Source organism: Desmodus rotundus, chromosome 2 (genome assembly GCF_022682495.2).
Source record: "Desmodus rotundus isolate HL8 chromosome 2, HLdesRot8A.1, whole genome shotgun sequence".
NCBI lineage: Eukaryota > Metazoa > Chordata > Mammalia > Chiroptera > Phyllostomidae > Desmodus > Desmodus rotundus.
Window position 1 is genome coordinate 108,264,727 of NC_071388.1, and position 22,114 is coordinate 108,286,840.

The following is a 22,114-nucleotide window of genomic DNA, read 5'->3' on the forward strand; positions in this document are numbered from 1 at the left end:
ACAGGAAAAGCTTTATGAATGAGTCACTCACAAATGACAATTGAGATTAATAAAGATTCAGGGTTAATATGCCAAATACAAAATGTATGCATTTGTAAGCTAGAACTTTTCTTAACTACTGTTATCTTGCTGGCTTTAAAAGATACATACCTATCAGAAGATACTCTCTTAAGTTTAAAAGTTCTACTTTAGAGACTTCCAGCCAAGATCGATGTGTAAGTAAATACACTTTGACTCCTCCCAAAACCAAAAGAAGGACAACAAATTAAAAAAAAAAAAAAAAAAAAGGAAACAACCAATTTAAAAACAAAAAGAAAGGGACAAGAACAAATTTAAAAACAAAACAAAAAACCAGAACTACCAAAAAATCGAACTGTATGAAGTCTGACAACCAAGAAGTTAAAGAAGAAACATTTATCCAGACTGGTAGGAGGAGTAGAGACAGGCAGCCAGAAACAGAGTATGCGCGTCAAGGCAATGGCTGGCAGACCAGGCAGTCCCACATTTGCATGCAGATAAACCAAGAGGAACAACCAGGGGGTGAGACAAACTGTGCAACCCAGGATGCCTATGTGGGGAAATAAAGCCTCAAAACCTCTGGTGGTAAAAACCTGTGGGGGTTGAGGCAGCACGAGAAACTCCTAGCCTCACAGGAGAGTTCGCTGGAGAGACCCACAGGGTCCAAGAACATATACAAACCCACACATCTGGGAAAAGAGCACCACAGGGTCCAATTTGCTTCTAGGTTGCAGGGGAAATGACTGAAAGCCGCCCAGAAGCCAGCAAGCAGCATTGTTCCCTTTCAGACCCCTCCCCCACACATAGCACAACAATACAGAAATGTGGGTTGCCCCACCTTGGCAAATAACTAAGGCTCCACCCCTGACAATGGAACAGCTACACCCAGACAAAGAAAAATGGCCCAAATGAAAGAACAGATCAAAGCTCCAAAAGTAGAACTAAGTGATGAAGAGTCAGCCAACCTATCAGATGCACAGTTCAAAACACTGGTAATCAGGATGCCCACAGAAATGGTTGAGTATGGTCACAAAATAGAGGAAGAGTGAAGGATATGCAAAGTGAAATAAAGAAAAATATACAGGGAACCAACATTGAAGGGAAGGAAACCAAGACTCAAATCAACGATTTGGAGCAGAAGGAAGAAATAAACATTCAAACAGAATAGGATGAAGAAATAAGAATCCAAAAAAATGAAGAGAGGCTTAGGAACCTCCAGGACATCTTTAAATATTCCAACATCCAAACCTTAATGGTGCCAGAAGGAGAAGAGGAAGAGCAAGAAATTGAAAACTTATTTGAAGAAATAATGAAGGAGAACTTCCCCAATCTGGCAAAGGAAATAGACTTCCAGGAAGTCCAGGAAGCTCAGAGTCCCAAAGAAGCTGGACCCAAGGAAGCACACACCAAGGCACATCATAATTACATTACCCAAGATGAAAGAGAAGGAGAGAATCTTAAAAGCAGCAAGAGAAAAGGAGACAGTCACCTACAAAGGAGTTCCCATTAGACAGACTATCAGCTGATTTCTCAAAACAAACCTTGCACGCAAGAAGGGGTTGGAAAGTCATGAAAGGCAAGGACCTACATCCAAGATTCCTCTATCCAGCAAAGCTATCATTCAGAATGGAAGAGCAGATAAAGTGCTTCCCAGATAAGGTCCAGTTCAAGGAGTTCATCATCACCAAGCCCTTATTATATGAAATGTTAAAGGGACTTATCTAAGAAATTGAAGAAGATCAAGAACTATGAACAGTAAAATGACAACAAAATCACAACTATCAACAAATGAACCTAAAAAAAACCAAAAACAAAAACAAACTAAGCAAACAATTAGAACAGGAACAGAATCACAGAAATGGAGATCACAGGGAGTGTTATCAGCAGCGAAGGGGAAGGGGAGAATGGAAGAAAAGGTACAGGGAATAAGAAGGATAAATGGTACGTACAAAATACACATAAGGAGGTAAAGAATAGTATAGGAAATGGAGAAGCCAAAGAACTTATATGTATGACCCATGGACATGAACTAAGGGGGGTGGGGGGATGCCAGTGAGAGGGTACAGGGAAGAGGGGAATAAAGGGGGAGAAATGGGACAACCATATAGCATAATCAATAAATTATACTGGAAAATATAAATAAATAAAAGTTCTACTTTAATTGCACTGTCCATTTTTAGAAATAATTACTTCTTTCAAATATCTGAGATAGAAGATATCATAACTTCAGATTTATAACAAAGGTACAAATACTTAAGTGTAATAATATTTGCTAAATGCACTCAGTTCTCCTTTTCAAAAAAATCTGTTTTCTTGGACATTTTGCATGGTGGTATGGCTCCTGCAAGTTAAAAAATATCTTACTAAATCATTAGATTCTTAGACCTTCAAGGAATCTCATAACATCCTTCTCTTGAGAGTGCATGTCTACTCAAATCATTAGAAAATTAAGTAGTATATACAAATAATATGATCTTGTATATGGGAATCAGTCACTAATCAGTACAAGTGAAGAAAATGGCCAAGTCTGGGAAATTCCTGGGTAGCTCTATCTGCGATACACCCATTTGATTCTTTGGCAAAAAAAGAAGATTTCAACACATAAAAGACAAAATGTAAAAATACCCTTTTTGCCAATTTGTCCACTGTATTCCATACTTTTCAAGCAAATACTTTTGATATAGCAATCATCCCAATAAAAGGGCAACATTAATATTCTCTTCAATAGGATAGAGAAAATCAGAATTAAACATTTTCCAAAAGTGAAATAGATAAAATTCCATTAATTTCCTCAAATCATTGTTATTCCCTAAGTGGTCCTTTATTCCTTTCATTTCACCTTTTCTTTTTGTACATACTACTATTCTTGCTGCTTGTGAAAATGTGAAAAAAAATCACTAGGCATCCATATCAATATTATTTTATTCAAAAAACCATAAAAGGTAAGTGACTGAACAGAATGCTGCAATATGATAGAACCATTTTCAGTGTAACCTGAGTAGATCTCATAACCAGCTTCAACTCAAAAGCCTAACCTGATATATCATAACACAAAGATATAGCACTAAAGTGAAGTAGTATCAGCATCATGGCGGAATAAGATGTCTTTCCTACAACAATTTGGCTCCATCCACACACAAAAGTGAGAGCTCTGGCATCCAGCACAATATGCCAAGTGACCCAGGCAGAGTTTGCCCACCAGTGCATCAAGTGATAAGCATACAGACTTCAGCCCTGGCTCTGGACCCTGCTTGGTCAATGAAGTAGCTCCAGCCCCTCTTGGCCACAGCCTGGGAACCCCTGGAAAAATATGTCTTAAGCAATCACTCATGGATATGAGAGCCTTCGTGGAAGTCCAGTTTTCCAGCAGAGATGTTCCAGGACACCACTGGAACAAAAAACTGCAAGTTTGGACACACTAAAGAGGGTAAGAGAAACAGTATGACTTTACCCATATCACCCCTCCCCCAAGGCAGTGCAGCTTAGGGTCCAAAGAGATCTTCTGTGCCCATAATTTCTTCTGCAGAGGAAAATGAGAGCAAATGAGTATGTAACTGGCTCCCCCAGCTCTCGGGGATACTGCCATAGAGGCTCATTTTTCTCTCACCCCATTCAGACTACTGAATTGTGAGCTGTACAACCAGGAGTGGAAAGAGGTTGGGAGGGCAGCAGACATTGCTTCATAGGGCAATTAATGGAGGCAGATCTTACTGACTATATCAAGATGTACACCCAATGAGCTACGAGGACATCTCACCCACAGATTTCCCCAAATGGCTCACAGCACTCGTGCTCCATGTACCTCACCCACACACACACCTACGCTATAGCCGGCTCCCAGCGTATACTCCTGACAGTGGCAGCAAGACTGAGTTTTGCCAGATGGATAGTGAGCCAGAAAGTGAGCCCAATTACGTGGGCCAGAAAGAGACAAAAAATTTGATCTTTAGTGCCACCTTAGGGTAAACCAAAAAAGGGGCTGGTCAGCATCCAACATTAGGCAGTGTAGAATCAAGAGAATTTATACAAACATCCTGAATTCTGTACAAGAGGTAACACGAATATGAAGTAGGTATATCCACAGACAGAATGCCTCAGAATTCCTAGAAGGCTTGAAGAAAGGTATTTCTCTCACAAAGTTATTTCTCTCCCAAAGGTATTTGGAAAAGACTAAAGGAAGTTATTGCTATTTCAAAGGCAAAGAAAGCAATGCAAAACTATAAGAAATACGAAAAATCCAGAAAGCACAACATCATCACAGAATCAAACTAATCTTCTAATAACTGATCCCAAAGACATGAAGACCTGTGATTTACCCAATGAATAATTCAAAATAGTTGTTTTAAGGAAACGCAATGAGCTACAAAAACACATAGAAAGAAAAATCAATAAAATAATGAAAACAATAGATAAACAAAATTAGAAGTTTAACAAAAACAGAGAAATCATAATAAGAGAACCAAAAAGAAATTATGGAGCTAAGAAATACAATGAATGAACTGAAAAATGAAATAGCATTAATATCAGATCAACCAGAAGAAAAAAATCTGAGTTAGAAGATAAGGACTTTGAAATTTTACAGTCTGAGAAGAATAAAGAAAATAGAATGAAAGAAATAAATGGTATATGGATAACTGCAAATTATTGAAGTGTCAGAAACAAGATGGAGAAGGGGCAGAGAGCTTATTTTAAAAAATGGTTGAGAACTTCTCAAATCTGGGAAGAGATCTGGATATCCAAGTTCATGAAGCTCATAAGTCACCAAACAAAATCAACTTAAGAGATCCTCTGCAACAGACATAATACTACAATAAAACTGTCAAAAGTCAAAGACAAAGAGAGAACATTAAAAGCAGCAAGAGAAAAGAACCTTGTAACTTACCAAGGAAGGTTATCAGCAGATTTCTCAGCAGAAATCTCGCAGGCTAGAAGACTGGAATGATATATTCAACTTGCTGAAAGGAAAAAAAAAAAAAAAAAAGCCTGCCTGCAAAAACACTCTACTGGCAAAGTTATCCTTTAGGAATGAAAAAGTAGAAGACTTTCCCAGACAAAAGTTGAGAATTCATCCCCACTAAACCTGCCTTACAAGAAATGTCAAGAAGAGTTCTTTAAGCCAAAATGAAAGGATGATAATCAGTAACATGAAAACATATAACACATTGGTAAGGTAAATGTTGGGAACCGCCCTGCCTGGTTTCAGAGGCTGTAACCCCTCATGGTTAAGGCTGAGTCAGAGTTGGGACCATAAGCCACTAAGGAGACAAAGCTTGTCTCCCTGGCAGGTGTACCACCTCTGCCCACTTCACCCTGCTTGGCCCTGAGCTTGGCCAGTTAGCCAATGACGGGTAAGAATCCTCAAGGGAGGATCAACCTAAGACAGGTTCTGGTCACGGAAGAGGCCCGCAGGGAAGGACTCAGGGGGCTGTGAAAAAGGGGGTGATGGACCCTTGCCCCTCGGCTTTGAAATAGCCTGAGTCCTCATTCTGTCTGCAAGAAGTCTCCTAATCTCTTGGCTGCCTTACTTTCCTTGCCTGACTTAAGCCTGAAGCAATAACAGAGGGCAGTGCAGTCCTGTGCTGGGAGGGGCGGATTCCCTGGGGAATCAGGCCTAAGAAAAATACATACATTCCTGTGAAACCTACTTAATTTGTACCCTCAGTTTAAGAGATAAGGGTCCAGACCTGAGATGAGTCTGGCGCCTAAAGTTTTATGGCCCTCTAACTAATTGGCTGTAACTCAGAATAAGCCCTCAGAGTTCTCTGTAAATCTTGTATTGTTTAACCCTTACTGGCTGACAATGATTGATGAGCTTTATCCATATTCCTATGCGAATGAACCTAATAAAAGCCCCTGCAGAGAGAGGCTCAGGGCCCTTCTCCCCTTCAGAGAAACGGCCACCTTTCCTCCCCAAGCAGATCATGTCTTGGTAGTCTTTTTCTTCTTCTGTGGCGGAACCTGGGGGGCTGCGTTAAAGCCCCCCGACAGGTAAATAGAGAGTGAAATTCGGAATATTGTAATACTGTAATATGGTGGTATGTTGACCACTTAACACTAGTATAAAAGTTAAGGGACAAGAGTATTAAAAATAACTACAGCTATAATTTGTTAATGAATACAAACTATAAGAAGAGGTAAATTGTTACACTGTTCTTAATTTCAATGTCTCTGATTATATTTTGTTTGCTTTTTTCTTTTGTTGATTATGCAGACAATTGTAACTGAATAAAAATTTTTTTTAATTTAAAAAAAAAGAAGAGGTAAATTGTGAAATCAAAAACAGGAAAAGGGATGGAATAAAAGGGTAGAGTTTTTGTATGTGACAAAAGATAAGTTTTTACCAAAGTAAAAGAGATTTATATAAGATGTTTTACATACCCTTGAATAGTAACCACAAAGCAAAAATCTACTGTAGACTCCCAAAAGATAAAGGAATCAAAGCATACCACTATGGAAAATCATCAACTCACCAAGGAAGGTAATAAAAAAGGAAGAAAGGAACAAGGGAACTATTAAACACCCACAATATAGCTAATAAGATGGCATCAGTACATCCCTCACCTAAGAGTAATTACTCTAAATGTAACTGTATTAAATACCCCAAACAGAAAATAAAGAATGACTAGATGTATTTCAAAAAAATAAAAACCCAAGTATATGAGCCTATAAGAGATTCACTGCAGCTTTAAGGACACACACAGGCTCAAAGTGAAGGGATGAAAAAAGATTCTATGGAAGTGGAAACCAAAAGAGAGCAGGGGTAGCTATACTTGTATCAGACAAAATAATAGTTTAAGCCAAAAACTGTAACAAGAGTAAAAAAGTCATTATACAATGATAGAGTTCAATTCATTTAAGAAAATATAACAATTGTAAATATATATGCACCCAACATCAAAGCACCTAAATATATTAAACAAATACTAATAGATCTCAAAAAAGGAATAGAAAACAACATTAGTAGGAGAGTTCAACATCTCACTGTCGACAAAGGATAAATAATCCTGACAGAACATCAGTAAGGAAACAGTGGGATTGATCCACACTTTAGACCAAATGGACTTACCAGACATTACATAATATTTTATCGAACAGAAGCAGAATACACACTCTTCCCAAGCACACGAGAAGCATTCTAGAAATCAACAGCAGGAGAAAAGCTGGAAAATTCACAAATATGTGGAAATTAAATGACTAATGAGTCAAAAAGAAATAAAAAAGATATAAAATATATTGAAACAAAAATGGAAACACCACATACCAAAACTTATGGGGTACCGCAAAATCAGTTCTAAGAGGGAAGTTTATAAGGATAAATGCTTACATTAAGAAAAGATAAAGATATCAAATAAACAATCTACCTTTACATGTCCAGGAACTAGACAAAGAAGAACAAACTAAGCCCAAAGTGGGCAGAAAGAAAAATTAAAAAATCATCAGGAAATAAAGATCAGCGCAAAAATAAAAGAAATGGACCCAGAAAAACAGTAAGAAAGATCAACAAAACTATATGCTGGTTTCCTGAAAAGATAAACAAAACTGACAAACCTTGAGATAGACTTAACTAAGAAAAAAAGAGAAAAAATATCAAATAAATAAAATCAAAAATGAAAGAAAAGAGATTACAACTGATAACAAAGAAATACAAAGGATCATAAAAGACTACTATAAACAAATATGCACAAAATGGACAACCTAGAAGACATAGAGAAAGTCCTTGAAACATACAACCTACTGCTTCATGAAGAAATAGAAAAGCTTAATAGACCAATGAGTAAGAAGTATGAATCAGTAACCAAAAACCTCCCAACAAAGAAAAGGACCACATGATTTCCCTGGAGAATTCTACCAAACATTTAAAGAAGAGTTGATGCCAATATTTCTCAAACTTATCCAAAAAATTGAAGAAAACAGAAGACTCCCAAAAATATTTTATGAGGCCAGCATTACCCTGACACCAGAGACAGACAAGGGCACTACAAGAAAAGAATACTACAGGCTGATATCCCTGATGAATGTTAATGCAAACATTCTCAACAAAATATTGGCAAATTATATTCAACAGTACATTAAAAGGGTCATACACTAAGATCAACTAGAATTTATCCCAAGGATGCAAGGATGACTCAACATATGCAAATCAATAAATGTGATGTACCGTATTAATAGAATGAAAGATAAGAATCATATGATCATCTCAACAGATGCAGAAAAAGCATTTGACAAAAAGTAATGAAAAATTGAGTATAGAAGGAACCTACCTAACATAATAAAGGCTATATATAACAAGCCCACAGTTAACATCATACTCAAAGGTACAAGACTAAAAAAAGTATTTCCTCTAAGATCAGGAAGAAAACAAAAGTACCCACTGTCACCGCTACTACTCAATATAGTTCTGAAAGTCCTAGCAAAAGCAATCAAGCAAGAAAAAGAAATAGAAGGAATCCACATCAGTAAGAAAGAAGTAAAAATAAACTGCCTTCATGGGCAGATGATATGGTCCTATATGTAGAATATCCTAAAGACTCCACCAAAAAAAACTATTAGAAATAATCAACCAATTCAGTGGGCAGATGATATGATCTTATATGTAGAATATCCTGAAGACTCCACCAAAAAAAACTATTAGAAATAATCAACCAATTCAGTAAACTTGCAGGAAAAATCAACATTCAAATCATTTGCCTTTCCATACACCAACAACAAAATATCTAGAGAAAAAAATCCCCACTCGCAATAGCATCAAACACAATAAAATAGTTGGGAATAAATATAACCAAGGAGGTAAAAGATTTGTACACTGAAAACTATACGACTTTGATTTAAAAAAAAGAAAGGGAGAGGGGGAGATGGTGGTGAGGTAGATGGGGGCTGAATCCACTTGCTCCCAGTTGAGAGGTGCACCCTGGGACACCTAGCCAATTTTCCGAGGAACACAATGAAGAGCCAACAGAATTCCTGCTGATATTAAGAAACCAAACATTGCAGAGCATGTCTAAAAACAGACAGTAAAGAGATTTGGTGCACCCACAGGACAGTCCCCCAGCCCTGCCCCACAGGCCATAGCTCCCACAGAAGCTTTGGCGGAGAGCTGGGTGAGTGATTGTGACTTTCCAGCTCCCTATCCTCCCAAACCTGCAAGTTCACAGACCCACTTCCTTCGGGAGAGACCTGCACGCTAAAAGTCGCTGAGGGGATTAGGACAAAGTAAGAGATACACAGCTGGTCGCATATCCTGGCTGGGGCTGTGATTGACAGCTAGAACAGTACCAGAGAAACTGGGGATCCAGATGACAACTGGAGATGGGAGAAGAGAAGGACCACGACTGGCCGTGACCCAGACAGTCTCTGGACTGGTAAGAAAATAGATCTGTGTGGAAAGCCGGGAGCTTGATAGGAACAGCATGCTGCAAACCAGGGGAATTCGCTCAAAAAAAAAAAAAAAAAAAAAAAAAAAAAAAGAGGCCTTCAGCCTCTGTGCAAGGGCCTCCAGCACTAAGTTACCAAGCTAGTAAGTAGAAGGTGGTGGGGGGTAGGGCTCAGGGGGCATGATTTGCTCCCACACAGGGCATCTCACGGATCAATCAAAGGGGAACACCAGAGACTCAGAGAGGTAGCAGTGCCCAGAGAGACTTAATTCAATAGGGCAACTTAAGTGCCCTGAAGGGATTTTGGGCATAGGCAGGCCCAGGCAAACAAAGAGGGAGGAGGAGGGGTGGGATTTGCTCCCACTCAGTGCACTCAGGGACTAATCAAAGGGTTGAGCAATGAGGTAGATTAGAGGCGCTGGCCTGGTGCATATATGCAGTGGACAATGTGAGCCACACAACACTCTGAGGGCATTGGCCTGAAACTGGGCACCCGTGAATACTGTAGCCCAGACCAAGCCGCAGTCAGGCAGAAACACAAGAAAGGGGTAAAAAATTAAAAAATGGTGCCCAGATCCCCCTGCCTGCAGTGTCCAGGAAAATAGCAAAATCCTCTTGGCAGGTTTAAAGTCAGCAAGAGACTTTTTTTTCCTCAGCATAAGACAAAAAGACCTGGAACTCTGAGAAGACCAAAGAGAGATCCAGAAACAAGGAAGAAGGCTAAAACCAAAACCTGAGACAAATTTCACTTCACTATGCTTCAGAACCTACATTTTATTTATATATATATTTTTTAATTTTTAATTTTTATTTTATTTCTCTACTTTTCATTATCTTTTTTTGGTTTTATTTCTTTGATTTCATTGTTTAATTGTTTTTCTTTACTCTCTCCTTCATACTGCATTTTAATTTTTCTTCTTTCACTTCACTCATATTCCAATAACACACTACTCTTGATCTATTACTTTTTATTCTTTTTATTCAGATTATATTTCCAAACATATTATTGTTATTCCATATCTAACACAGCACCCTACCCTGGTCTTACCCATCCATTTTGTCATCTTACTGAGCTTAATTAATGTTGTGGTCCACTTTATACTCTCACACACTACATCAATTTTCTATCCCTTACTCTCACTATATCTCACCATATAACCTACCATAAGTGCTCTGTTTTCTAAAGTCAACTCATTCTTTTTCCCTTCTAATAAGAGTCTTACCTATTTTTCACCTTTTATAAAAAGTGGCTACTTTGGTGAAATATCAGTTATTACTGTACTTCTTGAAAGGACTTCCTATCTGTTCTCTGCTTGTTAGTACTTTAAACCCCATAGAATACTCTCCCACTTTCTTCCTCTATTCTACCTTCGACCTGACACTGATCACATACAAGACAAGGAGTGAGATGTGAATATCGGTAAACCCACTGGAGGGGAGAATCCACCAAAAAGGAAGCCATCAACAAGTAAAGACCAAGTACAACAACAGAGTCCACACAGATGGAAGAAAGGACAAACCTAGAACATCCAGACAAGGAGATCAAAGAGACTGTACCACTGAGTCCCACAGAATGCCTACCACAGATCCACCGTACTAAGATAGCTAGCAAAGCAGAGCATCAGGAACTGTAGAAACAAACAAAAAGAGTCACCTTCAACACAGAGACAAAAAAGAACCCTCAATCAAAAGGCATGGAAGACTCTCGGTAAAAGAGCTAAATGAAATGGAGGAAAGCACTGTCACATATAGAATTCAAAAGAATGGTGATAGGGATGCTCAAGGAACTCAGACAACTACAAGGAACTACATGGGAACTAAAACAGTCTGAAAAAGGAAATAGAAACTATAACCAAGAACAAGGAAGAACTGAAAAATACAATTTCTGAAATAAAAAATACACAAGAAGGAAATCACAAGCAGGTTGGATGAAGCAGAGCACAGAATTAGTGAGCTGGAAGACCATACAGAAAGAAATACTGAGGTAGAGCCACTGCACAAAAAAATACTCAAAATATATGAATATAACTTCAGAGAATTGCAAGACAACATGAAACGCAACAATAATAGAATCATAAGAACACCAGAAGAAGAAGAAAAGGAACAAGGGACAGAAACCCTCTTGAAGAAAAGTGACAGAAAACTTCCCAAACCTGGAGAGGGGAAAAGCCACCCAAGTTCAGGAAGCAGAGGATACTAATCAAATGAACCCAAAGAGGATGACTCCAAGACAAATCAAATTAAAATGCCAAGTTTTTTTTTTAATTTTTATTGTTATTCAATTACAGTTGTATGCCTTTTCTACCCATCCCTGCACCCCACCCCAGCTGAACTCACCTCCCTCTCCCACCTCCACCCTCCCCCTTGATTTTGTCCATGGGTCCTTTATATTAGTTCCTGTAATCCCCTCTTCCCACTGACCCCACCCCACTCCCCCCCGGCTATTGTTAGATTGTTCTTAACTTCAATGTCTCTGGTATATTTTGTTTGCTTTTTTCTTCTATTGATTATGTTCCAGTTAAAGGTGAGATCATACGGTATTTGTCCCTCACCACCTGGCTTATTACACTTAGCATAATGCTCTCCAGTTCCATCCATGCTGTTGCAAAGGGTATAAGCTCCTTCTTTCTCTCTGCTGCGTAGAATTCCATTGTGTAAATATATCATAGTTTTTGGATCCACTCGTTTGCTGATGGGCACTTAGGTTGCTTCCAGTACTTGGCTATTGTAAATTGTGCTGCTATGAACATTGGGGTGCACAGATTCTTTTGGATTGGTGTTTCAGGGTTCTTAGGGTATAATCCCAGCAGCGTAATTGCTGGGTCAAAGGGCAGGTCCATTTTTAGTTTTCTGAGGAAATTCCATACTGTTTTCCACAGTGGCCTCACCAGTCTGCATTCCCACCAACAGTGCACTAGGGTTCCCTTTTCTCCGCATCCTCTCCAACATTTGTTTGTGGATTTGTTTATGTTGGCCACTCTGACTGGTGTGAGATGGTACCTCATTGTGGTTTTAATTTGCATCTCTCTGATGGCTAGTGATGCTGAGCATCTTTTCATATGTCTCTGGGCACTCTGTATGTCTTCCTTGGAGAAGTGTCTGTTCAAGTCCTTTGCCCATTTTTTAGTTGGGTTGTTTGTCTTCCTGGAGTGGAGTCGTGTGAGTTCTTTATATATTTTGGAGATCAGGCCCTTGTCTGAGGTATCATTGGCAAATATGTTTTCCCATACTGTTGGTTCTCTTTGAAATTTGGCACTGTTTTCTTTAGCCATGCAGAAGCTTTTTATTTTGATGAGGTCCCATTTCTTTATTCTTTCCTTTATGTCCCTTGCTTTAGGGGATGTGTCTGTGAGGATGTTGCTGCATGGAACGTCTGAGATTTTCCTGCCAATGTTTTCCTCGAGGACTTTTATGGTGTTATGACTTATATTTAAGTCTTTTATCCATCTTGAGTTTATTTTTGTGTGTGGCGTAAGTTGGTGATCGAGTTTCATTTTTTTTGCACGTAGCTGTCCAGATCTCCCAACACCATCTGTTGAAGAGGCTGTTTTTGCTCCATTGTATGCTCCTGCCTCCTTTGTCAAATATTAATTGACCGTAAAGACTTGAGTTTATTTCTGGGCTCTCTGTTCTGTTCCATTGGTCTATGTGCCTGTTTTTATGCCTGTACCAGGCCGTTTTGATGACAGTGGCCTTGTAATACAGTTTGATATCAGGTATTGTGATCCCTCCTGCTTTGTTCTTCTTTCTCAAACTTGCTGCAGCTATTCGGGGTCGTTTATGGTTCCATATGAATTTCTGAAATGTTTGTTCTATATCTGTGAAATATGTCATGGGTACTCTAATAGGGATTGTAAAATGCCAAGTTTTGAAGACACAGAGAGATTCTTAAAAGCAGTAAGGGAAAAACAAGAAGTAACATACAAGGGAACTCCGATAAGGCTAAGAGCCAATTTCTCAACAAAAACACTGCAATCCAGAAGGGAATGGCAAGAAATATTCCAAGTAATGAAAAGCAATGACCTGCAAACAAGACTACTCTATCCAACAAGGCTCTCAATGAAAATAGAAAGTGAAATAAGGAGTTTCACAGGCAAAAGGATGCTTAAAAATTACACCTCCAACAAATCAGCAATGCAAGACATGCTAAAAGGACTGCTATGAGAAGAGGAAGAAAAAGACAGAGAGAGGAACACAGGTACAATGGGGGGAAAATGAATAAATACCTATCAATAATAACCTTAAATATAAATTAATTAAATACACTCATTAAAAGACATAGGGCAGTTGAAAGGATAAGATAAAATGATCTGCACACCTGCTGCCTACAAGAGACCCACCTCAGAACAAAAGACCTACACAGACTGAAAGTAAAGGGTTGGAAAAAAATATTCTAACCAAATGGGCAGAAAAAAAATACTGGTGTAGCAAAACTCATATCAGAAAAAATAGACTTCAAAACAAGGGCCATAAAAAGAGACCCAGAAGGACACTTCTTTATAAACATATATTCACCCAACATAGGAGCACCCAAATACATAAGGAAAAATCCAGGAGGACTTCAAGAAAGATATAAACAGTAACACACTTATCCTGTAGGATTTTAATACCCCACTGTCAAAAATGGATATATCTTCTAAACAAAATATCAACAAAGAGATTCAGCATTGAACAATGCCCCATATCAAATGGACTTAACTGATATATATAGAACCTTTCATCGCAAAGAAGCAAAATACACGTTCTTTTCAAATGCACATGGAACATTTTCAAAGATAGACCACATGATAGGACACAAAACAAGCCTCATCAAATTCAAGAAAACTGAAATCATAACAAGCATTTTCTCTGACCACAAGGGACTGAAACTAAAAACCACCCTCAAGGAAAAAAACTCAAAAATATTCAAATTCATGGAGATTGAATAGCATGCTATTAAACAATGAATGGGTTAAGAATGAGATCAAGGAAGAAATCAAAAAGTTTCTGGAAACAAATGAAAATGAACTCACAACAGTCCAAAATTTATGGGGCACAGCAAAAGCAATCCTGAGAGGAAAGTTCATAGTAATAGAAGTCTACCTAAAAAAGATAAGAAACATTTCAAATAAACAACCTAACCCTCCATCTACAAGAATGGGAAGAACAACAACAAACAAAGCCCAGACAATGAAGGGCTGAGAAGCAGGCGACATGTCCCTCGTTTTGGAGAGCGAGGGTGGCCGAACCAGCTCCAGGTGCAACTCGGGTGTGGGTGTGGGTGCGGGCACGGCCAGAGGGGAGGCTATCAGGTGACCTCACAGAGCCACAGCCTCAGCTTCACATCAGAGAGATGGGCAAACAAGCGGATGTGCTCTCACGGCTGCCAGTGTCTCTGCTGAGGGCTAGAGAGCCATGAAGCCTCCAGGAGGAGCATCAAGCAATCTTTTTGGAAGTCCAGAAGAAGGTCTTCCTTCAAGCTGACCCAACAGGATAGCATCGAATATTTTGGGACCAACTGAAGAACCTCAAAACATTCCTAAGAGAACCAACCCCCCAGGGAGAAAAGGAAGTGGTATCTTTGAGGAATCAACACCTGTGCATAGTCCAGTGTCTGAACTCACCTGGTGGGAAGACTAGTAACATTTTGGGTCACCAGTGACCGCCACTTTACCCTTGGCACACCCAAACAAACCCAAGGACCACATACTCTTGTGTGAGGAAGACCAAAAATTGGACCTTAAAGGCACAACGAGCACCTTGCCCAGAGAAGAGCTGGGTGAGAAAGGTGGCTGGAGAGAAGCAGACCTTGCTCAGGAGCCCCAGCCAACGCCCACCATTGACAGCTGTGAGCCCAAATTGGGCCCACAGCCTTGATCTCACAACAAAGTACTGAATCCACCTGGAGGCGAATCCAGCATCTCCATCTACTAGAGAAGCTACTGCTTCCCCTGTAGCCAGATAAGAAACTCAAAAGATAGGATTTCAAATAGTTTCCTTTAGTCCAAAGGAAAGGGGCATGGGAGAAGGGTCTGCTGCTTATCTGAAGCCACTGCTCAGGTTCCACTGCCACCATGAGATCTGCAGAGGACCATGCCTTCCAGACTGCCAATAAACACATCTTTGTGGAGGAAATGTGACTCCTTGGTGAACACTCTAATTTTGGATGTGAGGAACTCTCAGATGGGCTATGTGGGGAGCTGGTGCAAGGCCACAGGAGCCTGATGAAGTGGGATATTCCATGTTCTGTGGCTTCAGCAGTCTGCCAGCCAGTGCTATCTAGAAATCACTTCACATAGTAGCAGAGTTTAAAGCCTTAGAAATCTAGAAACAATGCTGGACATAAACCAAAAAGTTGTTCAAACTCTTATGCTTTACGGAGAGACTTTTACCCTGATCCTCTGTGGTGATCTCACAGGAATCTGCCTTTCACTCACGAGGGACTTGGTCTTGGTCTATTCACAGACTGGTTTTGCTTGTGAATTGTTTCTTTTTTTCTCTCATCCCTAAGTCTTGGCCTTTGCCCTTTACCAGCAATGTGGACAGTTCCTCTATCTGCAAGACCCACTGACTTCTGCAAGACTAAAACTGTCCAGATACATCCAGGTAATTGGGTCATTTAAATCCTTCATGTGTCTTACTTTATTCCTGCTGATATTGGGTAGGAGATATGCTTGAGAACATTGGATTCTTAGGTTTTAATTCTTTAATAATACCTAAAGAGCTATTCTTAAACAGCAGCTTTGCGTAAATGACTAGTAACTGGTCTATTTGTGACACCTTTCTAGGAAAAAGTTACTCAGGTATACCAAAGTAAAAAAGTTTGCTTAGGCCACCCTTTATAAAGCTCTGCAGAATCTCTGGACTATATTCCTTTTCCAGAAGAGACTTGGAAACCATAGGCTAGGAGATTTACTAGTTTGGCAGCAAAGCCTCACCTGGCCAGTGGAGTTGCTTTACTTGGTCAGGCAGAAGTTTCTCACATTCAGCTTCTGAAGGGTATAGTCTCCACTCACTCATGCTGGACCAATAACTAACAGGGGAAAGGGTGTGGTTGTGGCTTTTGTTATGGGTGCCTACAGAGCAAATGCCAGGTGGTAAAAATGTCTTCATCATTCTTAAAATTGAGGAAATAAACATCTGTGTTTAATTATAATCACAGTGGCTGAGACACGAAGTGCCTGCAGGAGCTGCCTGCCAAACCCCACTTCTCACACCCAGCCCTTTGAGGAGATCTGCATGTGGTTTTGTCAACCAAAGAGTTTCCCTCCTTTCAGTTGTCCTGCTAACTGTGCAGCGAAGAAATACTCGTTCCATGTGACTTTATCAAGTACTTCCTGTCCATGCTTCAAATAGTCATTTTTTAAGAAATTTCTTTGGAATGCAGCTTTTTTTCCACATTAAAAAATGTCGTAAGTGGTGGTTAGCTTTGAAGGCCAAATACACTAATTTGTTTAACTTAAAATGAAATGTGCTAATGGCGGAAATGAGCTGCCATTTATAACTACATTTTTTTTCATATACAAGAAAATGATTTGTGAGTTCCAAATTGGGTTGCTAGGAAGAACCCTGATGTACTGCTGGCCCTTATGTTTTTACTCCCACTGTCAGCCGAATGACAGGAAGAACTCTAGCTCTGTCCCCTGGCAGGAATTTCTGGGGTGGAGATGGGGAAACCAAAGATGGGAAGAGAGGCCTGGGGGGGATGAGGGAAACATGAGCTACAGCAAGAGCCTCTAGGCAGCAGTGACAACTCCAGTCTTTTCTCCTCGTCTTTACCCCCTTTTCCTCCCTGGGGCCTTAGGCGTGGATTTCAAGTGTCTGCACAGTCTGGTCACTGGGAGAAGCAGAAGAGGAGTTTCTGCTTCTGTGAGGCCGATGGGGATGGTCATCTGCATTTGGAAAATGCTCTAGACATTAGAGCTGTCTGTATCTGGAAGATTGATTAACTATTAGCATCCTGTTCTCAACCTCTAAGCTGCATTGAGAAAATTACCAGTCTGTATTTTTATTAAGCCTTAAAACTTTATTTGCATTTGGTGCCAACTTTTTTCTAGAGCTGTATCAAAAACAACAAAACTGTACTTACATGACAATGTAATTTTGATAAGAATATTTTGTTATTTTCACAAGGCAGAACTGGGTACAACAGTTGAATTAAACTTAGTAATCATATAAGAAAAAAAGAAGAAGAAGACGAAGAACAAAGCCCAGAGCAAGTAGAAGGAAGAAAACAGAGAAATCATGGACATCACATGGAGGGATTTCAGTGGGAATGGAGGAATGGATGAGAAAAGATACAGGAAAGAAGAAGCATAATTAGTAGGCATAAAATAGATGGGGAGAGATAAAAATGGTATAGGAAACAGAGGATTCAAAGAATTTATATGTACAACCCATGGACATGAACTAAGGCGGGGGATGCTGGAGGGTTGGGGGGCAGGGCGGAGGGGGGATAAAGAGAGAAAAAATTGGGAAAACTAATAGGTAATCAATAAAAAAATACTTAAAAAATAAAGCAAATAGAAGAAAAAAGAATAAAAAACAGAATTCAGAAATAAAACCATGCAAATATTGTCAACTAATGTTGGCGAGGGAACCAAGAATACTCAATGGGGAAAAGATAGTCTCTTCAATAAATGGTATTGGGAAAACTGTTTAAAAACACACACAGGAAAATGAAAATGGACCCCCATCGTACACCACTCACAAAAATTAACAGAAAATAGATTAAATATGAAAACATAAGGCCTGGAGTTATAGTCAAGATGGCAGCATAGGTAAACACAGTTCACCTCCTCACATGTCAAAATTACAACTAAATTATACAACAACCATCACTCAGAACTGGGATAAATCGAGTTGAAAGGAAGTATGACAACTATGGAATTAAAGAAAACACATCCATCCAGACAGGTAGGAGGAGCAGAGACATAAAATGGGCTGCTACCACATACACATGGGTGGATAAAAATTCAGGAGGGTATCTTGGGAGCGAGGAATCCCAGCTCCACACCAGGCCTCCCAGCCCAGGTTACCAGTGCCAGGAAGATAAGTCCCCATAACGTGTGGCTGCAAAAAACAGCATAGATTGAGTCAGTGGGAGAAACTTCTGGAGTCCCAAGCAGGTCCTCTTAAAGAACCCACACACAAAGTTACTCAGACTCATTCCCTCTGAGCTCCAGGACCAGGGTAACAGCTTCAAAGGCACCAGTGGCATGCAGGGAGAACCTGAAGTATCTGGCATCAAGAATAGAGCTGAGGGACAGCTTTCTACCAGACAGAAAGGCAGGCAAAGCCACAAAGCCAGCAGGCAGGCGCTATATCTGAGACTCCATCAACCTGGCTCACACTGCACCACACTGAAGATCCCAGGGCTCTGTCCCACCTATCTTACACCTGTTAACAGTACCTTTTCCATATGAATGGCTGGTCTTGGTTCATGCTTCACAACTTCTTAAATCCTTTTAAACAAGCAATAGCTGGTCTCAGTGAGCCCCCAGCCCCCGAACCTCCTGGTAAGTAGCCCCAGGCACTGTACTAGGAACAGTCAGCCTAGATTCACAGCTTGGCTTCACCTGGGAATCTGCAAGCCCAGACAAGTAGGAGCAATCACAGATTTCTCTATAGCTCAGGCAGGGTGGCCTTGGGCAAAAAAAGGTAGAGGCTGACCTTGGCCTGCACCATCCAGGAAACCCCATGACCTGTGTACGAAGTGGACAGCTACAGGTCACATCAAAGCACCACCACCCTGCCCCTGCACAGCTGATCCTCCCTGGATGGTGGTCAAGGGTCACAGCCAATCCTTTCAACTGACTGGCCTGGGTAAATCCCTCCCATTGATCTGGTAACAGCAACCAAGGCTCAACTACAAGAGGAGAATGTGCACAGCCCAAACAAAGGACACTCCTTGAATACCCAGCTTGCGTGATAGGAGAGTCTGTGCCACAATTTACAGGGAAAAAACAGTAGAATGAATAAAGCTTAGACTCAGATCAACGATTTGGAACATAAGTAGGCAAAAAAAAAAAAAAAAAGCAGAAAAAAAATTTTAAAAGAGAGGATAGTATAAGCAGCCTCTGGGGAACTTCAAGTGTTCCAACATTCATATCAAGGGATGCCAGAAGGGGAAGAAAAATAATAAGAAATTGGAAAAGTATTTGAAAAAATAATGAAAGAAAACTTACCTAATTTGGTGAAGGAAATAGACACGCAAGTCTAGGAAGCACAGAGAGTCCCAAACAAGATGGATGCAAAGGGGCCCAATCCAAGACACATTATAATTCAAATGCCAAACATTCAAGATAAAGAGAGGGTCAAGGAAGATGGTGGCAAGATAGGTAGGAGCAGAGTCCACTTCCTCCTGGGCACCAGTGAAACACCTAGCTGGTCTTCTGAGGAACAGAACAAACAGCCAACGGTATTCCAGCACATATGAAGATTGGAGACCAAAAATTATAGAGGACATTGAAAAATCAGACAGTAAGAAGAGTCCTTAAGGACAATAAAGTCCCTGGGACCAGCCAAGGTACCAGGGCAGCTGAAGCCCCAGGCCAGATGCCTGCTGGGTCTGCGGCAAGATTATTGGGAGAGAGCCAAGCTGGGCTCTGTGAGACGCCAGGTGCTTGTTTGGATCTGGGGCTTAAATAGCAGGAATTCTTGAAAAGAAAAAGAGAAAAAAGAGGCACACAGCAGCTGTTTGGAGAATTCTCCACAGCAGCCGTGGCCTCTTACTCCCCCACTCCTGTAGCCCTGTACGCTGCACACCAGATCAGCAGCCGGCTGCCACAGATGCGCACATCCAAAGCACCAGTAGGTGTACGCGCCGATCAGTGCCCAGCTACCACGGGCACCACGCCGGAAGCCCTGGGTCCTCGTGTACCCCCATCAGCGATCAGTGGCCTGGCTGCCACGGGCGCCCAGGACTAAAGCACCAGGGATAGAACACCTCCCACCGAGCCCCCGCACAGAGACCTGCAGGGCCTACTGGCTCTCTAGGAGTAAGGCCAAATGCCTAGCAGAGGGGAACTACAAGGCTAGGGGAGATGGCAGGCAGAGAAAAGACTTCATTCAGTAAGGGGCTGAACTACCCTGAAGGGGCACTGAGAGTCCCTAGCAACTACAAGAGCAACGAACAAGATGGTAGAGTGTGAGATGCCCTTAATTGGTGCATCCCAAGGAGAGCGCAACTGGTGGACCAAAGGCCTAGGCGGGGAACACAAGGGCACTGAAGAACTGGACTGGAGGCTGGACAACAGCGAAGACTGAGGCTCAGTAAGGGAGAAAAGCGAAACCAATCCCTCCAGGCCTGACCGCAGACAGGATGACCAGCAGAACTAGCCTGACCAGTTTAAAGCCAGCAAAAGGCTTTTTTTTTTAATTCCTTATTCCTTCCAATCCTTTCCTTTTTTTTTTTTTCCTTCAACCGCCCTTCCTTCCTTTCCTTTTTTAATCCTTCTTCCTGACTTCTTTTATTTTTTTTAATTTTAATTTTTTTAATTCCTTCTTCCTTTCTTTCCTTTTCTATTCCTTTCTCCTTCCTTTCTTTTTTATTTTAATTTTTTAATTTCCTTCTACCTTTCTTCCCTTCTATCTTTTTTTTGGTCCTTTCTCCTTCCATCCTTTCCTTTATTATTCCTTCTTCCTTCCTTCCTTCCCTTTTCCTTTCTTTTTTTTTTTTTTTCCTCTTTTCCCCCAGGTCAGACAATAAAACCTGGAGCTGTGAAAAGACCAGAGTTAGACCCAAACAGGGATCATCCTAACAACAGAGACAGTGAAACAAATTTCAGCCTGCTACTCCAGAGAAATTGCAAGGTGGGAGCAGTTAAGACCAGTACACATGCTGGAAGAGGAAACCTACCAACACAGGAACCACCAACAGATAACAATGGAAGAAACTGAAGGAGGGAGTGGAAGCTACACTAACCTCAACCCAGGACTGATCTGGAAATACAACTAAATGGTGGAAAATTACTCAGAACAAACAACTGAACAAGGTCAAGAGAAAAGCCTCAAAACCTTGTACACATGGAAGAACCAGCTCCAACACAACCTGCCCACACCTGCACAACAGAAAACAAGAGGTGGTGGACAGACTGACCATCATGACCAGCTGATGGGAAGGACCCATCAAAGAAAGAACCAACAACAATCAAAAAACAAAGACATACACAGAGCCAACAGAAACCGCAGCCCAAGACCAGCAACCTCAGGAGATTAAGGAGATGGCACCACTGAATCCCGCAGGCATTCTACCATAGAAGTTCACACCATAAACCCCAGGAGTCAGAAGAGATCCATTTAAGAAGCAGAGGTTAACAAGAAGAGTCTCACAAACAATGGGAAGACAAAGAAACAATCCCCAAATGAAAGGAAAGGGGGAAGCCTCAAAAAGAATGCTGAATGAAACACAGGCAAGTCAACTATCAGATAATGAGTTCAAAGCAATTATTAACAAGAAGCTCAATGAGCTCACAGAGAATTACCAGAAACTACAGGGAAACCACAATGAACTCACTGCAAACTATATCAACATGAAAAAGGAAATAGAAACTATCAACAAGGGCCAAGAGGAAATGAAGAATACGATTTCTGAACTGAAGAACACAGTAGAAGGAATCAAAAGCAGGCTCACTGAAGCAGAGGATCGGATCAGTGAGCTGGAAGGCAAGGTAGAAAAAAACAACCAGAAAGACTAAGAAAAGGAAAAGAGGCTCAGAAAGAATTAAGAGGGATTAAGGGAAATG

At 40.6% G+C, this 22,114-nt stretch overlaps 1 protein-coding gene and 1 pseudogene across 3 annotated transcripts in view; one reads left to right on the forward strand and one right to left on the reverse strand.

The window, feature by feature from the left end:
* Positions 1-22,114, reverse strand: part of UGGT1 (UDP-glucose glycoprotein glucosyltransferase 1) — a 213,073-nt gene that overhangs the window by 86,065 nt on the left and 104,894 nt on the right. The gene's annotated exons all lie outside the window — the stretch shown is intronic.
* Positions 14,583-15,302, forward strand: LOC112313108 (jupiter microtubule associated homolog 2-like; annotated as a pseudogene).